Source organism: Schistocerca gregaria, unplaced genomic scaffold, assembly GCF_023897955.1.
Source record: "Schistocerca gregaria isolate iqSchGreg1 unplaced genomic scaffold, iqSchGreg1.2 ptg000507l, whole genome shotgun sequence".
Lineage (NCBI taxonomy): Eukaryota > Metazoa > Arthropoda > Insecta > Orthoptera > Acrididae > Schistocerca > Schistocerca gregaria.
In genome coordinates this window covers 86,916-100,758 of record NW_026061910.1, presented here as the reverse complement: position 1 = coordinate 100,758, position 13,843 = coordinate 86,916, and the positions used below count along the sequence as shown (strand labels likewise).

At 51.5% G+C, this 13,843-nt stretch overlaps 8 non-coding genes and 1 pseudogene across 8 annotated transcripts; all 9 read right to left on the bottom strand.

Annotated features, from left to right (window-relative positions):
- Window positions 1-2,471: 2,471 nt before the first annotated feature.
- LOC126313923 (5S ribosomal RNA) lies at window positions 2,472-2,589 on the bottom strand (annotated as a pseudogene).
- A 1,283-nt stretch (window positions 2,590-3,872) lies between these two features.
- Window positions 3,873-3,991, bottom strand: LOC126313812 (5S ribosomal RNA). Its single transcript, XR_007555425.1, has one exon. It is a non-coding gene; the product is annotated as a 5S ribosomal RNA (ribosomal RNA).
- A 1,129-nt stretch (window positions 3,992-5,120) lies between these two features.
- On the bottom strand, window positions 5,121-5,239 carry LOC126313892 (5S ribosomal RNA). The gene has a single exon (XR_007555497.1). It is a non-coding gene; the product is annotated as a 5S ribosomal RNA (ribosomal RNA).
- Window positions 5,240-6,521: 1,282 nt separating this feature from the next.
- LOC126313920 (5S ribosomal RNA) lies at window positions 6,522-6,640 on the bottom strand. Its single transcript, XR_007555522.1, has one exon. It is a non-coding gene; the product is annotated as a 5S ribosomal RNA (ribosomal RNA).
- Window positions 6,641-7,923: 1,283 nt separating this feature from the next.
- LOC126313811 (5S ribosomal RNA) lies at window positions 7,924-8,042 on the bottom strand. The gene has a single exon (XR_007555424.1). It is a non-coding gene; the product is annotated as a 5S ribosomal RNA (ribosomal RNA).
- Window positions 8,043-9,324: 1,282 nt separating this feature from the next.
- On the bottom strand, window positions 9,325-9,443 carry LOC126313810 (5S ribosomal RNA). The gene has a single exon (XR_007555423.1). It is a non-coding gene; the product is annotated as a 5S ribosomal RNA (ribosomal RNA).
- Window positions 9,444-10,572: 1,129 nt separating this feature from the next.
- Window positions 10,573-10,691, bottom strand: LOC126313809 (5S ribosomal RNA). The gene has a single exon (XR_007555422.1). It is a non-coding gene; the product is annotated as a 5S ribosomal RNA (ribosomal RNA).
- Window positions 10,692-11,973: 1,282 nt separating this feature from the next.
- LOC126313807 (5S ribosomal RNA) lies at window positions 11,974-12,092 on the bottom strand. The gene has a single exon (XR_007555421.1). It is a non-coding gene; the product is annotated as a 5S ribosomal RNA (ribosomal RNA).
- A 1,282-nt stretch (window positions 12,093-13,374) lies between these two features.
- LOC126313806 (5S ribosomal RNA) lies at window positions 13,375-13,493 on the bottom strand. Its single transcript, XR_007555420.1, has one exon. It is a non-coding gene; the product is annotated as a 5S ribosomal RNA (ribosomal RNA).
- Window positions 13,494-13,843: the final 350 nt, after the last annotated feature.

Below are 13,843 nucleotides of genomic sequence, written 5' to 3'. Positions count from 1 at the left end.
CATTGGGCAATATTTCAACGTCACTGACATCAAAACCCGGACGGACTAAAATGGCAGTACCAGTCTGTTCATCCGACATGATATTATCAATAACGGTAAAAGCAGAGGAATCAATAAAATACAAAAGAGCCGTACGCGTAACTTCCTGTAATAACGCGACATGACAGTGAGAATCACATAAAAAAGTGTGCAAAGCCGATAACTTATACTGGGCACTCAATTTGTTTACATTAACAGTTAAAATGTTCCACGAACAATGCTCAATATCCATACATAATTAAAAAAAAAAAAAAAAGAGCACAATTGATAAAAACCTTACATGTGGAGAAAAACAGCAATGATCGGCAAAAGACAACCACCACAAAAGGATAAAATACACCAGAGAGACGAGTTGAAATCCCGTCAGCCGGATCCATAGCATCCAATCGGCGCAATGCACTAAAAAAGACGACTATGATAGGCCGTCCCCCATTGAAAACAGAGCACGGCTCCCATAACCCGTCATTTAAAACAGATAGAACATCGACGCCGAATAACGACGGAGGATCTTGCGGCGGTCGGTGAATAAAGGCAAACGGAGCTCACCACGCGAAAACGACCAACAAAAAACCAAACGAGGGCACCGCAGAAGCAGCAATAAAATAGCTAAAAAAAACATAGATCATGCAAATGTGCGCGAGAGGAGGAAACAACACCTGCACACACTAAGTCGCGTCACTGGCCTCCACGTCCGCCGCCCAGTCCTGGGGGGCGGCGGGAGGGGGGGGTGGGGGTGGCGCGGTCCCAGAATCCGTTCCGCTAGAGTCCACCGACATGGGGCCAACGACAGACATCTCGACATCAGGAGAAGAAGCCGGCGCACGTTCAGTAGCAGAAGGACAAATGCGACGTTGGTGTGTGTCTTCCGCCTTACGTTTGGTCGGCAATTGCGGTGTCAACACAGGTGAAACAGTGTCGGTCGGTTGCCCGGAGTCGTCGCCTGCGCCCGGCTGGCTTAAGACAGTCCTTAAGTGCCGAACAGCAACGTCACGTTTTTGATCAGCAACATTGATTTCGGCAGGCAGCTGACGGCGAGGAGAGGCGCGCCGTTGTTGTTGTTGGTCCACGGGCTGACGCCCAGAGCCAGGGGCCTGAGACGAACGCCGCTCGTCGGCAAGGTCCCGTCGTGAAGCACGCTGTTGGGAAGCCTGCCGACCGGGTCGTGTCGGTCGGGAGGCGTCGGGGGAACGCCCAACCGGAGACGGACTGCGATCGGGTCGCGGAAGACCCCTATCAGAGGGAGGCGACCGACCAACACTACGCGAACGTTGCGACTTGAACTACGAGACGAACGTTCGTCCCGTCTCGGTTTCGGTGCTACAAAAAATGCCTGTGATTCCACAGCAGCAGCGGAATTAGGAGAACCGGCAGGCACAGTAACAGGGGCAATCAAAGAACCGGACTGTTCCGGTACTGTCACTGACAGCGAAACAGGTTCCGACACTAAATCACGCGCCGACTGCTGCACGGGTTCGGACACTGTCTCTTGTGAAACATTCGTTACTACCAGATTTTCGATAGTTGTCCCGTCAGCCGGAGCCGGAGACATTGAATCTAACACAGCAGACACAGAAGCAGAGTCACTATCGGTAGTGGACACATCCATAGCCATCGGGGTGGCAGCAAAGTTAGCGTCAGCTACACGGCGCGCGGGCGCGGGGGGGGGCGGTACCCAAACCCGTGGCGGCCACAGAAGCAAAGCTGGCATCATTGAAATTACCTACAGTGGGCAGCTGGGCAGGCCGTTTCCGTTTAGGACAATCCTGTCTATAATGGCCAACGCCACCACAAAAAGAACATGTTTGTGGCTGTCCACTATAAGTAACGAACGCGCGGTGGCCGTTAACCAAAACAAACGAAGGAATGTGCTGTCTAACAACCATTTTCACACTTCTCACTCCGTTTTCTACTTGAAACAAGTACGCGGAGGACCACTTTTCCTTCACTACAGACAAAACAGTGCCATACGGCCGCAAATAACGAGCAATTGTGTCATTTCGAATTTCAAATGGTAGGTTAAACATACGAATTTGCCTAATGCCAAAGCCAGCATGCGACACATTAACATTGCTTACGCGACCGTCAAGGTGACGAAATTTTCGGACACCGTCATTGACAGACACAACATGATCACACATTTCGGAATTTTTCAACTTCAAGAACACAGAGTTAAGAAAAGTATCGAATTGGATACCGAGAACGTCATCGTGCGTTAACAACAGATCTTCTAGAATCCAACGGTGGATTTCAAAGGCCGAGGGCTTGTCTACAGAACGATCGAACTCACATTGAATGTTATTTTGGCGTTCTTCACTGTCATCGTAAATCGTTGCCATAACTTACAGTCTGTGATGAAATATACAGCCGCTAGGCAGAGAAGAGCAGACGACACGCGAGGCGCCGCCGGCCAAGTCGCACGCGGAAGTACTGCTCGCTCGGCACCGAGGTGTTGCCAGGCGGGCAGACAGCCAAGTACTAACCGGGCCCGATGTTGCTTAACTTCGGTGATCGGACGAGAACCGGTGTATTCAACATGGTATGGCCGTTGGCGTCCTTATACTGTAGCCGCACGGCACAAGAAGGCTTCGCCTCTCCTCCCAATACACGCAATCGCCATTTTCGGTGGCACATTTGACGCAAAGCACGTCCTTCCACCTCGAAGGCGACGCGCAGTGCGGCGCGCCGCCACGTGGGTCAGACGCACAACACAGCTGCTCGTTGCACCGCCTGTCATTCGTTTGGTTCGTGCGGCCTCCGACACTCGCGGGAGACGCACCTTGTTATTGTTGTCCGTCGCAGGGATTGCGCGCGGCCGGGCGGCGGGTGGACTGCGCGGGGTGTGGCAGTGTCCTGCTGGACCGAGAGAAGCGTTCTCACCTGCCTGACACGCGTCGCGCTTCTAGATATTTGCGTAATTCGCACGGTGCATAATCGGCTGTCACCTTCCGTCCCGACTTGTCCCGACTTTGCTCGACTGCCGCTCGCTGCCGCTCGGGTCGCGGTCCATATGACAGCACAAGCACGAGGAACATCTGCGAGATGGGCGCGGGCCGAACCGGCGTGTCCGAGGCGACGTGTGCGGCCGTTCGGAGCTACCAGAGCAGCTCTGTGCCGCGCCGTGCCGTGGAAAGGTGCGAAAACATGCACACAAGACACAGGCTTTTCGACAAAGTATCCATCTCTTGTAGCGACGAAAGGTAAATTTTTGTTTACAAATTTGCCGTTGTGCACTGCTACAAAACAATATGCCCTGACGTATTTCACAACATTTCTGTCACTTCATACTGTTTTGTTATTTCCAGAGACTCTTTGCAAGTCTTCCTTGGCGCACTCTTTTCAAACTGAGTTCCTTAATATCGTATCTTACGATAGTTTAAAATCAGTATGGAAGCATCTTTGTCACATGAGAAAGGTAGCATGAAAAAACGGCTGGCAGGGGTAGCGACAAGAAAGCAAGAAATGAAGACAGCCAGAGTTCCCAGGCGGTCGCCGATCCGAATATAAACGTTGTTGCTTATCTTCGGTGGTCGGACGGGAACAGGTTTTTTTTTAATGTAGTTAGTTTTTGGAATTTAGCGCTCCTACAAAACAGTAGGCTCTGACGCATTTCAAGAGCACATCTGTCGATTCGCAGTGTTTCGTTATTTTCAACGAGTTCCTAGCACTCTTCCTCCGCGCATTCTTGTACAAACTGAGTTCATTACTGTAATTTCGCATCTTACGTTTAATACAGTAGTTTAAAATGCTTGTGGAAGCATCTTCGTCGCACCTGAGAGTTTGTATGAAAAGAGGGCTGGCAGGTGTAGTGACATAAAATTTAAAAGAAGAGAGGGAGCCAACAGCACCCGGTGTTCCCAGGCGGTCACCCATCCAAGTACTAACCGGGCCCGATGTTGCTTAACTTCGGTGATCGGACGAGAACCGGTGTATTCAACATGGTATGGCCGTTGGCGTCCTTATACTGTAGCCGCACTGCACAAGAAGGCTTCGCCTCTCCTCCCAATACACGCAATCGCCATTTTCGGTGGCACATTTGACGCAAAGCACGTCCTTCCACCTCGAAGGCGACGCGCAGTGCGGCGCGGGGTGTGGCAGTGTCCTGCTGGACCGAGAGAAGCGTTCTCACCTGCCTGACACGCGTCGCGCTTCTAGATATTTGCGTAATTCGCACGGTGCATAATCGGCTGTCACCTTCCGTCCCGACTTGTCCCGACTTTGCTCGACTGCCGCTCGCTGCCGCTCGGGTCGCGGTCCATATGACAGCACAAGCACGAGGAACATCTGCGAGATGGGCGCGGGCCGAACCGGCGTGTCCGAGGCGACGTGTGCGGCCGTTCGGAGCTACCAGAGCAGCTCTGTGCCGCGCCGTGCCGTGGAAAGGTGCGAAAACATGCACACAAGACACAGGCTTTTCGACAAAGTATCCATCTCTTGTAGCGACGAAAGGTAAATTTTTGTTTACAAATTTGCCGTTGTGCACTGCTACAAAACAATATGCCCTGACGTATTTCACAACATTTCTGTCACTTCATACTGTTTTGTTATTTCCAGAGACTCTTTGCAAGTCTTCCTTGGCGCACTCTTTTCAAACTGAGTTCCTTAATATCGTATCTTACGATAGTTTAAAATCAGTATGGAAGCATCTTTGTCACATGAGAAAGGTAGCATGAAAAAACGGCTGGCAGGGGTAGCGACAAGAAAGCAAGAAATGAAGACAGCCAGAGTTCCCAGGCGGTCGCCGATCCGAATATAAACGTTGTTGCTTATCTTCGGTGGTCGGACGGGAACAGGTTTTTTTTAATGTAGTTAGTTTTTGGAATTTAGCGCTCCTACAAAACAGTAGGCTCTGACGCATTTCAAGAGCACATCTGTCGATTCGCAGTGTTTCGTTATTTTCAACGAGTTCCTAGCACTCTTCCTCCGCGCATTCTTGTACAAACTGAGTTCATTACTGTAATTTCGCATCTTACGTTTAATACAGTAGTTTAAAATGCTTGTGGAAGCATCTTCGTCGCACCTGAGAGTTTGTATGAAAAGAGGGCTGGCAGGTGTAGTGACATAAAATTTAAAAGAAGAGAGGGAGCCAACAGCACCCGGTGTTCCCAGGCGGTCACCCATCCAAGTACTAACCGGGCCCGATGTTGCTTAACTTCGGTGATCGGACGAGAACCGGTGTATTCAACATGGTATGGCCATTGGCGTCCTTATACTGTAGCCGCACGGCACAAGAAGGCTTCGCCTCTCCTCCCAATACACGCAATCGCCATTTTCGGTGGCACATTTGACGCAAAGCACGTCCTTCCACCTCGAAGGCGACGCGCAGTGCGGCGCGCCGCCACGTGGGTCAGACGCACAACACAGCTGCTCGTTGCACCGCCTGTCATTCGTTTGGTTCGTGCGGCCTCCGACACTCGCGGGAGACGCACCTTGTTATTGTTGTCCGTCGCAGGGATTGCGCGCGGCCGGGCGGCGGGTGGACTGCGCGGGGTGTGGCAGTGTCCTGCTGGACCGAGAGAAGCGTTCTCACCTGCCTGACACGCGTCGCGCTTCTAGATATTTGCGTAATTCGCACGGTGCATAATCGGCTGTCACCTTCCGTCCCGACTTGTCCCGACTTTGCTCGACTGCCGCTCGCTGCCGCTCGGGTCGCGGTCCATGTGACAGCACAAGCACGAGGAACATCTGCGAGATGGGCGCGGGCCGAACCGGCGTGTCCGAGGCGACGTGTGCGGCCGTTCGGAGCTACCAGAGCAGCTCTGTGCCGCGCCGTGCCGTGGAAAGGTGCGAAAACATGCACACAAGACACAGGCTTTTCGACAAAGTATCCATCTCTTGTAGCGACGAAAGGTAAATTTTTGTTTACAAATTTGCCGTTGTGCACTGCTACAAAACAATATGCCCTGACGTATTTCACAACATTTCTGTCACTTCATACTGTTTTGTTATTTCCAGAGACTCTTTGCAAGTCTTCCTTGGCGCACTCTTTTCAAACTGAGTTCCTTAATATCGTATCTTACGATAGTTTAAAATCAGTATGGAAGCATCTTTGTCACATGAGAAAGGTAGCATGAAAAAACGGCTGGCAGGGGTAGCGACAAGAAAGCAAGAAATGAAGACAGCCAGAGTTCCCAGGCGGTCGCCGATCCGAATATAAACGTTGTTGCTTATCTTCGGTGGTCGGACGGGAACAGGTTTTTTTTAATGTAGTTAGTTTTTGGAATTTAGCGCTCCTACAAAACAGTAGGCTCTGACGCATTTCAAGAGCACATCTGTCGATTCGCAGTGTTTCGTTATTTTCAACGAGTTCCTAGCACTCTTCCTCCGCGCATTCTTGTACAAACTGAGTTCATTACTGTAATTTCGCATCTTACGTTTAATACAGTAGTTTAAAATGCTTGTGGAAGCATCTTCGTCGCACCTGAGAGTTTGTATGAAAAGAGGGCTGGCAGGTGTAGTGACATAAAATTTAAAAGAAGAGAGGGAGCCAACAGCACCCGGTGTTCCCAGGCGGTCACCCATCCAAGTACTAACCGGGCCCGATGTTGCTTAACTTCGGTGATCGGACGAGAACCGGTGTATTCAACATTGTATGGCCGTTGGCGTCCTTATACTGTAGCCGCACGGCACAAGAAGGCTTCGCCTCTCCTCCCAATACACGCAATCGCCATTTTCGGTGGCACATTTGACGCAAAGCACGTCCTTCCACCTCGAAGGCGACGCGCAGTGCGGCGCGCCGCCACGTGGGTCAGACGCACAACACAGCTGCTCGTTGCACCGCCTGTCATTCGTTTGGTTCGTGCGGCCTCCGACACTCGCGGGAGACGCACCTTGTTATTGTTGTCCGTCGCAGGGATTGCGCGCGGCCGGGCGGCGGGTGGACTGCGCGGGGTGTGGCAGTGTCCTGCTGGACCGAGAGAAGCGTTCTCACCTGCCTGACACGCGTCGCGCTTCTAGATATTTGCGTAATTCGCACGGTGCATAATCGGCTGTCACCTTCCGTCCCGACTTGTCCCGACTTTGCTCGACTGCCGCTCGCTGCCGCTCGGGTCGCGGTCCATGTGACAGCACAATCACGAGGAACATCTGCGAGATGGGCGCGGGCCGAACCGGCGTGTCCGAGGCGACGTGTGCGGCCGTTCGGAGCTACCAGAGCAGCTCTGTGCCGCGCCGTGCCGTGGAAAGGTGCGAAAACATGCACACAAGACACAGGCTTTTCGACAAAGTATCCATCTCTTGTAGCGACGAAAGGTAAATTTTTGTTTACAAATTTGCCGTTGTGCACTGCTACAAAACAATATGCCCTGACGTATTTCACAACATTTCTGTCACTTCATACTGTTTTGTTATTTCCAGAGACTCTTTGCAAGTCTTCCTTGGCGCACTCTTTTCAAACTGAGTTCCTTAATATCGTATCTTACGATAGTTTAAAATCAGTATGGAAGCATCTTTGTCACATGAGAAAGGTAGCATGAAAAAACGGCTGGCAGGGGTAGCGACAAGAAAGCAAGAAATGAAGACAGCCAGAGTTCCCAGGCGGTCGCCGATCCGAATATAAACGTTGTTGCTTATCTTCGGTGGTCGGACGGGAACAGGTTTTTTTTTAATGTAGTTAGTTTTTGGAATTTAGCGCTCCTACAAAACAGTAGGCTCTGACGCATTTCAAGAGCACATCTGTCGATTCGCAGTGTTTCGTTATTTTCAACGAGTTCCTAGCACTCTTCCTCCGCGCATTCTTGTACAAACTGAGTTCATTACTGTAATTTCGCATCTTACGTTTAATACAGTAGTTTAAAATGCTTGTGGAAGCATCTTCGTCGCACCTGAGAGTTTGTATGAAAAGAGGGCTGGCAGGTGTAGTGACATAAAATTTAAAAGAAGAGAGGGAGCCAACAGCACCCGGTGTTCCCAGGCGGTCACCCATCCAAGTACTAACCGGGCCCGATGTTGCTTAACTTCGGTGATCGGACGAGAACCGGTGTATTCAACATGGTATGGCCGTTGGCGTCCTTATACTGTAGCCGCACGGCACAAGAAGGCTTCGCCTCTCCTCCCAATACACGCAATCGCCATTTTCGGTGGCACATTTGACGCAAAGCACGTCCTTCCACCTCGAAGGCGACGCGCAGTGCGGCGCGCCGCCACGTGGGTCAGACGCACAACACAGCTGCTCGTTGCACCGCCTGTCATTCGTTTGGTTCGTGCGGCCTCCGACACTCGCGGGAGACGCACCTTGTTATTGTTGTCCGTCGCAGGGATTGCGCGCGGCCGGGCGGCGGGTGGACTGCGCGGGGTGTGGCAGTGTCCTGCTGGACCGAGAGAAGCGTTCTCACCTGCCTGACACGCGTCGCGCTTCTAGATATTTGCGTAATTCGCACGGTGCATAATCGGCTGTCACCTTCCGTCCCGACTTGTCCCGAGTTTGCTCGACTGCCGCTCGCTGCCGCTCGGGTCGCGGTCCATATGACAGCACAAGCACGAGGAACATCTGCGAGATGGGCGCGGGCCGAACCGGCGTGTCCGAGGCGACGTGTGCGGCCGTTCGGAGCTACCAGAGCAGCTCTGTGCCGCGCCGTGCCGTGGAAAGGTGCGAAAACATGCACACAAGACACAGGCTTTTCGACAAAGTATCCATCTCTTGTAGCGACGAAAGGTAAATTTTTGTTTACAAATTTGCCGTTGTGCACTGCTACAAAACAATATGCCCTGACGTATTTCACAACATTTCTGTCACTTCATACTGTTTTGTTATTTCCAGAGACTCTTTGCAAGTCTTCCTTGGCGCACTCTTTTCAAACTGAGTTCCTTAATATCGTATCTTACGATAGTTTAAAATCAGTATGGAAGCATCTTTGTCACATGAGAAAGGTAGCATGAAAAAACGGCTGGCAGGGGTAGCGACAAGAAAGCAAGAAATGAAGACAGCCAGAGTTCCCAGGCGGTCGCCGATCCGAATATAAACGTTGTTGCTTATCTTCGGTGGTCGGACGGGAACAGGTTTTTTTTAATGTAGTTAGTTTTTGGAATTTAGCGCTCCTACAAAACAGTAGGCTCTGACGCATTTCAAGAGCACATCTGTCGATTCGCAGTGTTTCGTTATTTTCAACGAGTTCCTAGCACTCTTCCTCCGCGCATTATTGTACAAACTGAGTTTATTACTGTAATTTCGCATCTTACGTTTAATACAGTAGTTTAAAATGCTTGTGGAAGCATCTTCGTCGCACCTGAGAGTTTGTATGAAAAGAGGGCTGGCAGGTGTAGTGACATAAAATTTAAAAGAAGAGAGGGAGCCAACAGCACCCGGTGTTCCCAGGCGGTCACCCATCCAAGTACTAACCGGGCCCGATGTTGCTTAACTTCGGTGATCGGACGAGAACCGGTGTATTCAACATGGTATGGCCGTTGGCGTCCTTATACTGTAGCCGCACGGCACAAGAAGGCTTCGCCTCTCCTCCCAATACACGCAATCGCCATTTTCGGTGGCACATTTGACGCAAAGCACGTCCTTCCACCTCGAAGGCGACGCGCAGTGCGGCGCGGGGTGTGGCAGTGTCCTGCTGGACCGAGAGAAGCGTTCTCACCTGCCTGACACGCGTCGCGCTTCTAGATATTTGCGTAATTCGCACGGTGCATAATCGGCTGTCACCTTCCGTCCCGACTTGTCCCGACTTTGCTCGACTGCCGCTCGCTGCCGCTCGGGTCGCGGTCCATATGACAGCACAAGCACGAGGAACATCTGCGAGATGGGCGCGGGCCGAACCGGCGTGTCCGAGGCGACGTGTGCGGCCGTTCGGAGCTACCAGAGCAGCTCTGTGCCGCGCCGTGCCGTGGAAAGGTGCGAAAACATGCACACAAGACACAGGCTTTTCGACAAAGTATCCATCTCTTGTAGCGACGAAAGGTAAATTTTTGTTTACAAATTTGCCGTTGTGCACTGCTACAAAACAATATGCCCTGACGTATTTCACAACATTTCTGTCACTTCATACTGTTTTGTTATTTCCAGAGACTCTTTGCAAGTCTTCCTTGGCGCACTCTTTTCAAACTGAGTTCCTTAATATCGTATCTTACGATAGTTTAAAATCAGTATGGAAGCATCTTTGTCACATGAGAAAGGTAGCATGAAAAAACGGCTGGCAGGGGTAGCGACAAGAAAGCAAGAAATGAAGATAGCCAGAGTTCCCAGGCGGTCGCCGATCCGAATATAAACGTTGTTGCTTATCTTCGGTGGTCGGACGGGAACAGGTTTTTTTTAATGTAGTTAGTTTTTGGAATTTAGCGCTCCTACAAAACAGTAGGCTCTGACGCATTTCAAGAGCACATCTGTCGATTCGCAGTGTTTCGTTATTTTCAACGAGTTCCTAGCACTCTTCCTCCGCGCATTCTTGTACAAACTGAGTTCATTACTGTAATTTCGCATCTTACGTTTAATACAGTAGTTTAAAATGCTTGTGGAAGCATCTTCGTCGCACCTGAGAGTTTGTATGAAAAGAGGGCTGGCAGGTGTAGTGACATAAAATTTAAAAGAAGAGAGGGAGCCAACAGCACCCGGTGTTCCCAGGCGGTCACCCATCCAAGTACTAACCGGGCCCGATGTTGCTTAACTTCGGTGATCGGACGAGAACCGGTGTATTCAACATGGTATGGCCGTTGGCGTCCTTATACTGTAGCCGCACGGCACAAGAAGGCTTCGCCTCTCCTCCCAATACACGCAATCGCCATTTTCGGTGGCACATTTGACGCAAAGCACGTCCTTCCACCTCGAAGGCGACGCGCAGTGCGGCGCGCCGCCACGTGGGTCAGACGCACAACACAGCTGCTCGTTGCACCGCCTGTCATTCGTTTGGTTCGTGCGGCCTCCGACACTCGCGGGAGACGCACCTTGTTATTGTTGTCCGTCGCAGGGATTGCGCGCGGCCGGGCGGCGGGTGGACTGCGCGGGGTGTGGCAGTGTCCTGCTGGACCGAGAGAAGCGTTCTCACCTGCCTGACACGCGTCGCGCTTCTAGATATTTGCGTAATTCGCACGGTGCATAATCGGCTGTCACCTTCCGTCCCGACTTGTCCCGACTTTGCTCGACTGCCGCTCGCTGCCGCTCGGGTCGCGGTCCATATGACAGCACAAGCACGAGGAACATCTGCGAGATGGGCGCGGGCCGAACCGGCGTGTCCGAGGCGACGTGTGCGGCCGTTCGGAGCTACCAGAGCAGCTCTGTGCCGCGCCGTGCCGTGGAAAGGTGCGAAAACATGCACACAAGACACAGGCTTTTCGACAAAGTATCCATCTCTTGTAGCGACGAAAGGTAAATTTTTGTTTACAAATTTGCCGTTGTGCACTGCTACAAAACAATATGCCCTGACGTATTTCACAACATTTCTGTCACTTCATACTGTTTTGTTATTTCCAGAGACTCTTTGCAAGTCTTCCTTGGCGCACTCTTTTCAAACTGAGTTCCTTAATATCGTATCTTACGATAGTTTAAAATCAGTATGGAAGCATCTTTGTCACATGAGAAAGGTAGCATGAAAAAACGGCTGGCAGGGGTAGCGACAAGAAAGCAAGAAATGAAGATAGCCAGAGTTCCCAGGCGGTCGCCGATCCGAATATAAACGTTGTTGCTTATCTTCGGTGGTCGGACGGGAACAGGTTTTTTTTAATGTAGTTAGTTTTTGGAATTTAGCGCTCCTACAAAACAGTAGGCTCTGACGCATTTCAAGAGCACATCTGTCGATTCGCAGTGTTTCGTTATTTTCAACGAGTTCCTAGCACTCTTCCTCCGCGCATTCTTGTACAAACTGAGTTCATTACTGTAATTTCGCATCTTACGTTTAATACAGTAGTTTAAAATGCTTGTGGAAGCATCTTCGTCGCACCTGAGAGTTTGTATGAAAAGAGGGCTGGCAGGTGTAGTGACATAAAATTTAAAAGAAGAGAGGGAGCCAACAGCACCCGGTGTTCCCAGGCGGTCACCCATCCAAGTACTAACCGGGCCCGATGTTGCTTAACTTCGGTGATCGGACGAGAACCGGTGTATTCAACATGGTATGGCCGTTGGCGTCCTTATACTGTAGCCGCACGGCACAAGAAGGCTTCGCCTCTCCTCCCAATACACGCAATCGCCATTTTCGGTGGCACATTTGACGCAAAGCACGTCCTTCCACCTCGAAGGCGACGCGCAGTGCGGCGCGCCGCCACGTGGGTCAGACGCACAACACAGCTGCTCGTTGCACCGCCTGTCATTCGTTTGGTTCGTGCGGCCTCCGACACTCGCGGGAGACGCACCTTGTTATTGTTGTCCGTCGCAGGGATTGCGCGCGGCCGGGCGGCGGGTGGACTGCGCGGGGTGTGGCAGTGTCCTGCTGGACCGAGAGAAGCGTTCTCACCTGCCTGACACGCGTCGCGCTTCTAGATATTTGCGTAATTCGCACGGTGCATAATCGGCTGTCACCTTCCGTCCCGACTTGTCCCGACTTTGCTCGACTGCCGCTCGCTGCCGCTCGGGTCGCGGTCCATATGACAGCACAAGCACGAGGAACATCTGCGAGATGGGCGCGGGCCGAACCGGCGTGTCCGAGGCGACGTGTGCGGCCGTTCGGAGCTACCAGAGCAGCTCTGTGCCGCGCCGTGCCGTGGAAAGGTGCGAAAACATGCACACAAGACACAGGCTTTTCGACAAAGTATCCATCTCTTGTAGCGACGAAAGGTAAATTTTTGTTTACAAATTTGCCGTTGTGCACTGCTACAAAACAATATGCCCTGACGTATTTCACAACATTTCTGTCACTTCATACTGTTTTGTTATTTCCAGAGACTCTTTGCAAGTCTTCCTTGGCGCACTCTTTTCAAACTGAGTTCCTTAATATCGTATCTTACGATAGTTTAAAATCAGTATGGAAGCATCTTTGTCACATGAGAAAGGTAGCATGAAAAAACGGCTGGCAGGGGTAGCGACAAGAAAGCAAGAAATGAAGATAGCCAGAGTTCCCAGGCGGTCGCCGATCCGAATATAAACGTTGTTGCTTATCTTCGGTGGTCGGACGGGAACAGGTTTTTTTTAATGTAGTTAGTTTTTGGAATTTAGCGCTCCTACAAAACAGTAGGCTCTGACGCATTTCAAGAGCACATCTGTCGATTCGCAGTGTTTCGTTATTTTCAACGAGTTCCTAGCACTCTTCCTCCGCGCATTCTTGTACAAACTGAGTTCATTACTGTAATTTCGCATCTTACGTTTAATACAGTAGTTTAAAATGCTTGTGGAAGCATCTTCGTCGCACCTGAGAGTTTGTATGAAAAGAGGGCTGGCAGGTGTAGTGACATAAAATTTAAAAGAAGAGAGGGAGCCAACAGCACCCGGTGTTCCCAGGCGGTCACCCATCCAAGTACTAACCGGGCCCGATGTTGCTTAACTTCGGTGATCGGACGAGAACCGGTGTATTCAACATGGTATGGCCGTTGGCGTCCTTATACTGTAGCCGCACGGCACAAGAAGGCTTCGCCTCTCCTCCCAATACACGCAATCGCCATTTTCGGTGGCACATTTGACGCAAAGCACGTCCTTCCACCTCGAAGGCGACGCGCAGTGCGGCGCGCCGCCACGTGGGTCAGACGCACAACACAGCTGCTCGTTGCACCGCCTGTCATTCGTTTGGTTCGTGCGGCCTCCGACACTCGCGGGAGACGCACCTTGTTATTGTTGTCCGTCGCAGGGATTGCGCGCGGCCGGGCGGCGGGTGGACTGCGCGGGGTGTGGCAGTGTCCTGCTGGACCGAGAGAAGCGTTCTCACCTGCCTGACACGCGTCGCGCTTC